Below are 8,923 nucleotides of genomic sequence, written 5' to 3' on the forward strand. Positions count from 1 at the left end.
CACTAGAAGAATGGCCATACCCGGTCGGAACTATCCTCTGATATCCACAACCATAAGCCCCAACTTCCTTCAAATGTTCCTTCCAACACTGAGTACCAAGTCAGGTCCTGACCTAAAAGTTGAACCTCCAAGGGCTACCCCTTTCACATCCATTAAAATGACTCTACAGCCTTCCGTCTCAAAATAGCTATATCAACCCATCATATGACACACAAAATCACGAATTTCGCTTTACCCCAAACGAATACTACAATCTATCTGAAGTTGCCTCACCGCCTACCTCTGTCGTCTACCACTTACTAGTTCCATGCGTATCGTGGTCCTTCCCAAACCAACAGACCAGCCCACTCAGGTCTAAAAACATCAGATGGAACCCATTACCACCCAAAACGAATCCATCTGAAAATCCGAAATCTCATCCTGCCTATCCTTTACACAAATAGAGCCAAACTCATGCTCGAGATTCTGGTTCGACAGCAAAATTGGAATCACTCATATCCAATCTGATACTCAGCTCATGACCCATGATCCGCGAATCCACATGTACATTACTTCTCCCATCCCTTCCGATTAGCAACAACCCCTCCCTAAATCGAGATATAATGGTCCCCGACCATCATAGAGACCCCAGTCTCGCCCCTGGCCACCTGGTCCCTAAAGACTCAATTGTCAAAGTTACCCAAGCCTAAGAACCCCTCTGCGTCACGCTCCGACTAGTGAATATTACGGATCCCGACAATTTTACAACATTCTCTCTTACTAACTAATGAGTGCTACGACTCCCCGCAGTCTTACAACACTCCCTCACTAACTCATGAATGATACGGCTCCCCGCAGTCTTAAGACACTCTCTCACTAACTCGTCAATGCTACAGCTCCCTGCAGTCTTATTAAACTCTCCCACTGACTCGTGAATGCTACGGCTCCCGGCAGTCTTACGTCACTCTCTCACTCGCCATGGACTCACCCGATGGTTTCCCCTGATAATCCTAAGTGATTACTCCCACCTGGATCCATCCACTCTCTTATCACACCTCAATCTCATCATCAAGCCATCACCATATTGAGTTCACTAAACTCATGCTCCGCGATCCATCATGGACCAGTCTAGTGACAATTAGCTGATGGATTCCCACTGGAGTAATAGTCGCTCGATGCTCCACTTGTCGTCTAACAGACCCGAGTCTCAAAATAATCCAACAATTTAGGGCATCATACTCGGATACCTCGATACACCATCACAGAATCTCACGCTAGCTTGCCACTACCTCAGATCTTCAGCTTACACCACTTGGAACCCTTGAAGCACTCCAAATCATAACTTGAAATACGGAGGAATCGTCGGTGACTGAGAATGCGTTGACGAAAATCCAAAATCCCATACTCTACTGATCAATCCCATGCGAAACTACTCATACCGACTCTGAAGTTGATTGAAAAATCAATTGTAGCCCTTCCCGGAATATAGATAACAATCTATACATCGAACTAGAAAATCTCAACAATGGAAATTGTCCTCACGATCCAACTGCCTCGAACTCAACAATTTGCAAACCCGAAGAATCCCTGACCATAATAAGATCCCTGACCAACGGCTACTTTCCGGGGATACACTCATTCTTTCTTGAACACGTACAACATGCATCATCTCGCTCTGTACCTTGCATTTTCCACCAATAGAACCAAGTCTCATATGTCCGTACCGCGGATTCCCATAACCCAATCCTCTAAACCACAACACGAACAGATTGTTGGTCCTCCTAACAGGATACCCAGTTCTCCCCCACTTAGGGTTCGACCATCGCCAATTGGCATACCAACAAGCTACACCACAGACTGGTTCACCAGATACACCACACTCGACTCTTGGAACGTACCACGTAACACTTGATGATCTTCCAAATAAAGACCAAGAAACTCCAATTATCCCGAATCTCAGATGGAATCCTCGGAAATTTCCTAATGTGACTGTTTCCAGTCACCCAGAATCTTAATCGACTGCACGTGCAAATATTTCGACAGTCCTAGAATAGCACTGACTCTTTCTCTGGAAATAGTGGACTATCACACTCTTCATTCTCTGAATCCTCAATCAGCACCCCCATTGCAATAATCGACATAGAAAGGGAGACCTCACCCTCATAGTCGATCCGCAACATAGACACGAAAGCCGTCATCTCGATATACTCCTCTCATTTTCCTGAAACAGTTGCTTGCATACGACTTACCAAACTCAATCAGCGTATACCCTGGCCATCGTTGGTCACAGTCCCCACTGATAACTCCTCCCCGACATAAGAAAGTAACTCAAGGCTCTCATACAACAGAAAGCAACTTCATGGTACCCCACGGGGTCTTCCTCCAATCTCTGGCATCAAAAGCTTACTCACCTATCCTCTCAAAATGGAAAGAAGGAACAATACAATCCTCAACATAGAACTTTTCTATCACAGGCCATCGGCCGACCACTCAACTCAGACTACAACTCACCAATCAAATCCCTTGAGATCTAAACTCAAAAAAAATTCCACCCAAGGCATACTCCATTTAAGCTGAACCGACATGGCCCTATGGCCTCACAATTTCCCATATCCACTCTCAGTCTGAACAACCACAACCATATAACTGGTAAAGGCGGAAATACACCCTGCTACCAATCATGGTATCTGAACCATGTTGTCTCCCTCAACCTGCTACTTAGAACCTCTGTAATTCTTCTTGTTTCGAGTATGGGTCCTTTGCTTTCAGTAGTATGGGCCCATACTACCTTCAACATCTACCCATACTTTCAACAAGGATCGTCATGGAGTTCCTAAGTAGCTGCCCAACCTTCTCGATCGACCAATTCCATTCCCCATGCTCACGCTCCAGCGAATACTCAACTCTAAACACTGCACTCATCGGACTGAAATTACTCCCTAGGCTCTCCTAGATTCTCACACTCCTCTTCCATCAGCTGCTAAAGGACTCCTCTCAATGTCAATTAGCTATTCTAGCTAACTCGCATCACTCGAGAGTTCTACAAAGCACAAAGCAAGCAGCATTCGAGCATCAAGTAAGCACCACAAGTAAATGAACCCACTCTGGCATACAACTCCATTTGCTCTATACACAACGCAAAAGGCATTACTGAACTCAGGCAATCCTACTTCTCATGGAAATCTAACTACTCTCTTAGTAGACTCCTCAACTGTACATCTAGATATCCCTCCTAGATTACTCTCGACTCAAATCTATCTCTCAGATATTTCCTGCCATATACCCCTACTCAACACATAGAGAAAATAGTAGATAATGTCAATCAATATCATACTCCTAGGCTAAGGCATCATGAATCAGGCAACTCTAGCTCTAATTTCTTGAAATACTTAGCCTACTCTCTAGCATGCAACTCTAATATCTCATAGGTATCTCACCTCATAATATAGGCAAGTAAGGATATTTTGGGAAATCACCGTTCGGGCTCTGGTTGATTGTACACAACGCTTCATCTCGTTTCCTCGTAAAAATCTTTTACTCAATTAGATTTGACTTATAGCATTTCTCCTTCTCTTAGCTGAAGTCTTATCCATGAATCCGGACTTGAAGAACTTGAGGGCATAGGATTCAATCCAGCCACAGGTTCTCCCTATGGCTACCTTGTTGCGAACGAAAGACTGGATCTCTATTCTTCCAGCAATCTTCTTTTGATGATAAAAAAGAAAGAAGAGAAAGAACTGGGAGTTGGCGCCTACATAACTGCTTGCTTGCTTACCAAGCCATCCTGGCAAACGTCATGTCGGGCCGGGTCAACGTGAAAGACTTTAGGCCTCCCCGGCGATTGAGGGGAAAGAGTCTGTTGCTGCGTCCCCTACAGTGTCATTAAAGCCAGTAAAGGTAAAGGTATTTCACTAACATGCACATAAGTTACCTATATTCTATATAACATCCCATCTCTAGCAACAAGCCCCTCAGGGGCGGTAGTCTCCCTCCTCAGGTCGGTCGACGGTAGTCTCCCTAACGGTCGACAGGTAGCACTTCTCCGACCTCCTGATTTAGAATTAATAAGTACTTTGAAAGTTCCCAAAGGAAAATAAAAAGCCACGGTGCTCATATTTGGCTGCTATTTTAGAAAAATTCCTCAAATCCTCAGTTTGAGTCCAGACATACCCGAGGGTACATCTGAATCCCTCAAACCAAGGCTCTGATACCAACTTGTAACGCTCTAAAATTTTCAAATAAAATTTTCATTTTTAATTCTCAAAACATTACTCATAAATCCAAACCATCACATAAATTGTAATTTATTTTCAAGACAAAATCAGAGTATCCCAAAATCCTCACATATCTATAAGCCGACAGATGTGTACAATCGAGCCTTCGCCTTCCTGAAATATACAGAAGTACCTGAAACACATATCACACAACACTGTAAGCACGAATCTTAGTGAGTTCCCCAAAATACCACACACAAATAATTAGCCACTCATGGCTATATCTCAGTAAGGACCCTCTGGTCATGTGTCTCAGTGAATACCCTCCGGTCCCACGGCTTGGATTGGACCCTCCGGTCCTAGCTCAATAAGACACGGAAATAATATACAACATCAATCACAAAGACAAATGCATGACATCACATAACTCAGAATAAGCATATAAGATCAACATATACACAAAATAATATAACAGCATAAGTCACAAAGACAATATGCACAATAACACATATCACAATATACACAAAAAAGACCCTCCGGTCAATAATGTACTAAGACCCTCTGGTCAATAATGTAAATAAGACCCTCCGGTCAATAACATAAATAAGACCCTCCGGTCAATGGTGAAGACCCTTCGGTCACACATAAATTACCACACAGGTAAGTATAGTGAGAAGACTCATCTTGTAGAGTAAGGCAATGTATCCCACACTCGAGATGTTGGTCTTGACTCCGCCTACACATATCACAATCATCTCTACTTAACAATTATATAAAATGTTAAGCTAACTCCTCTACTAAATCTCAGAAAGGGTGAAAGACCATTTTACCCCTCCATGTTTTCCAAAGTCCACAACTTGACCCAACCCTAAAAGTCAACGGAAGCAACACTCAAGTCAACAGTCCATGTTGACTCAAATCGCTGAGTACAGCTCGTGAACTCGTCGAGTCCCTCAGAACTCAGTATTCGCGAAAACCCGAGTCAACTCGCCGAGTTGCTAGCCTACTCGTCGAGTCCATGCAGTGCCGGGAAGATCAGGGGAAAACCCTAACCACTTGTCGAGTTGTCCCATCAACTCGTCGAGTGCTCTCAGAATCCAAATACTGGAAATCCCTACTCAACTCGTTGAGTTGAATGCCCAACTCGTCGAGTTCCTTAGCCAATACACACTAATACTCATTCCAGTCGATTCAAATGCTCCAAACTTCCGATCCAACCTCCTCGGATGAAGTTACCATGTAAAGTTGCTAACTTTACGATCATGCAAGGCCTAACAAGGCTAAAACACCCAAAACTAAGCTCAAGAAGGGGTTTAGGACATGAAGACAGGTGAAAGCTTCATAAAGCTTGAGGCTTTAGGCCTAAAGTGCCTAGTAGTGTCTAGATCTGAGGTCTCAACTCCATAGCATGCTCACAACCATTAATGACTCAAGGAGAAGCTAGAAAGGGCCATAAACTCTCTAATGGAGAGATCTAACAAACAAGTGATCAAGGTAATGACTTTTTACCTTCCAATGACTGCTACAACTGAAATGACGCCGAATCCCAAGACTCCTTCTTGTTCCAAGCCTTTTACTCTTCAAGGAATGCACCATAACATACACTATTAGCTCTAAGCTCTCTCAAAATGGAAGGTACTCAATTAGGGCTTTTCTCAAGGTGATAAAGTGATGAGGGAGGCGGGGTAAAGGACTTAAGGTCCTTTAAATAGGGTGCAAACCCAAAAAATTAGGGTTTCATCAAACAGCCTCCACTAGTCGAGTTGGGTCCTCCAACTCATCGAGTTGGTTTCACAATCCTTGCGGCCATATTAGCTCCTACACGACGAGTTGGGGCCAACCAACTCGTCGAGTATGTCCTATGTGCATAAAATTCTCAAGTTCGACATCTTGGAAATCGGAGTGTTACAGTACCCTTGTCCCAAAACCTAACTCGGAGCCTAAAAACTCAACAACTCACTAATTTTGCAGGAACTCTGTTCTTCAGAGCAAGAAACAATGTGGTATATTCATAGTGCTTGCTCTATGCACATGGAGGGGCAGAAGGACTTTCTGCGAGATCTCAAACTTTCTCCTAACGCTGGTTACGTGACATATGGGAACAACTCCAACTCTCAGATTCGTGATTACGGCATCCTCACCAATGAATTTCTCCATTTCGAACATGGCTTACGTGGCTGATTTAAAGCATAATTTGATTAATGTGGCTCAACTCACTGACTCAAATCGTCGAGTTGAGTTCTGCAAGAAACATAGCTATGTAATGACTGAAGACCGGAAGGAATCTCTGATCAAGTCGAGTCGCAACAAGAACATGTATCCTCTCGAAATCAATATGATTATTGGCAAACCTCAGCTTTGTCTACTCTCCAAAGCTGTTCCTGATGTTAGTTGGTTAAGGCACAGAAGGCTTTCTCACTTAAATTTCAGGTATATGAATGATCATGTTTCTGGAGAAATGGTAAGAGGACTGCCACTCCTGAAATTTGAAAATGATCATGTATGTGTTGCGTGTGAGTGTGGAATGCAATCGAAGAAGGGTCATCCTGTCATTATTGAAAAATCTATCTCGGAACCATTGGAACTCCTACACATTGATATATGTGGACCCTCAACTGTAGAGTCTTCAACATAAGAAATACATTCTTGTGATTGTTGATGATTTTACAAGGTTCACCTGGGTCTTCTTTCTAAGGCTCAAGTCAGAAACAGCTTCCGAACTCATCAAATTCATCAAAGGAATTGAGGTTCTCGTCAAACTTCCTGTAAGATGAATCCCAAGTGAGAATGGTTCAGAGTTTGTCGACATCACTCTTGACAAGTTCCTCATAGAGAAAGGTATTGATCACAACCTCTCTGCTTCATACACTCCACAACAATGGTGTAGTCGAAAGACGCAACAGAACACTAGTTGAAGCTGCTCGGTCCATTTTTAACTTTGCTAATCTGGCACTCTATCTTTGGGCCGAAGCCGTGTCAGCTACTTGCTTCACTCAGAATCGAAGTATCATCAATCGACGTCTCAATATGACATCGTATGAAGCCATGAACGGTCGGAATCCAAGCATCTCTTTTCTTCATGTTTTAGGATGTAGATGCTTCATCAAAAACAATCTGGATCAGCTTACAAAGTTTCAACCCAAAGCCGATGAAGCAATTTTTCTTGGTTACTCTGCAAAATCGAAGGCTTATCGAGTTCTTAATCGACGAACTCGAGTCCTAGAATAAAGCTTTGATGTCACCTTTGATGACAACTTCGTTCGAAATTCTGGTCCAACCGATGTTACAACTCACATATTGGATACCGATGCTCCTCCACCTGAATGTCCGAACCCACAAATCATTCATGAAATTGACTTTGAAAACCTTTTCGGACCCTCAGAAACAGCTCTTCATTCGGAATCCCTATCAAGACAAACCTCTTCATCCACTCCTGTTTCCCAAACTGTTTCCGGTCCGATACCCACTTTTCCTCAATTTGATTTCGAACCGTCTCAACCTTTACAGGTTGAGGGGGAGAATGGTCAACCTTCCCTTGAATCAAATGTGGAAGGATTCCTTGATGCAGCTACTGAATTTAACTCCAATCCGATCAATAACGATGATGATGCAAATTTCATCGACTTCCCACTTGATGATTATGTAAATTTTTCCGGTTCAGAAGTTCAGGGGGAGCATCATCCACAAGTTCAAACCATTCAGGGGGAGCAACATAACCCCATTGTTGATATTGGATCCTCTGATGTACAAGAGCTTCCGAGACAACATATTTGGACTAAGGATCATCCTTCTAATCAAGTTATTGGTAATCCAAACGTTGGTGTACAAACTCGTTCTGCCACAAGTGTTCAAAATGAATGTCATTTTTCGGCATTTATCTCAATGGTTGAACCCAAATCCATCAAAGAAGCATTAGAACATGCCGACTGGATTACAGCCATGAAGGAAGAATTGGCAGAATTCGATAGGAATGAAGTATGGACTCTCGTCCCTCCTCCTCGGAATCACCCAATTGTAGGTACGAGATGGGTGGTCCGAAACAAGCTAGACGACGCTGGAGTTATGATTCGAAGGACTTGATTACGACGAAACCTTTACACCTGTTGCCTGTCTTGAAGCTATCAGAATCTTTCTTGCTTATGCTGCTCACAAAGGCTTCAAGGTTTACCAGATGGATGTCAAAAGTGTTCTTTTAAATGGTGAACTGGATACTAAAGTGTATCTTCAACAGCCTCCCAGTTTTCTCGGTCTCTCATTTCCGAATCACTGCTACAAACTCCGGAAAGCTGTATACGGCCTAAAACAAGCTCCTCGCCCTTGGTACGAGACGCTCACCGACTTCCTCAAGCGTTCTGGTTTTCAAAGAGGTATTCTCGATCCTACCCTGTTCCGAAGGTCAAATGGAAAACATCTCATGCTAGTCCAAATATACGTTGATGATATCATTTTTGGATCCACGAATTCATCAATGGTGGATGACTTTGCTAAATTGATGGTCAATCGATTCCAAATGAGTATGAATCGTGAATTAAGCTTTTTCCCTTGTCTTCAAGTCAAACAAACCAATCGAGGAATTTTCATTCACCAAGACAAGTACATCTCGGAACTTCTCAAAAAGTACTCGATGGACACCTGTGCCTCTGCCAAGGTACCCATTGGCTTTGGACACAAAATATTTTCGGACCCATCCAGTGTTGCAGTTGATGAAAATAAGTACAGAGGAATGATTG

This window comes from Lactuca virosa, chromosome 1 (assembly GCF_052849685.1).
Source record: "Lactuca virosa cultivar CGN04683 chromosome 1, Lactuca_virosa_CGN04683_v6, whole genome shotgun sequence".
NCBI lineage: Eukaryota > Viridiplantae > Streptophyta > Magnoliopsida > Asterales > Asteraceae > Lactuca > Lactuca virosa.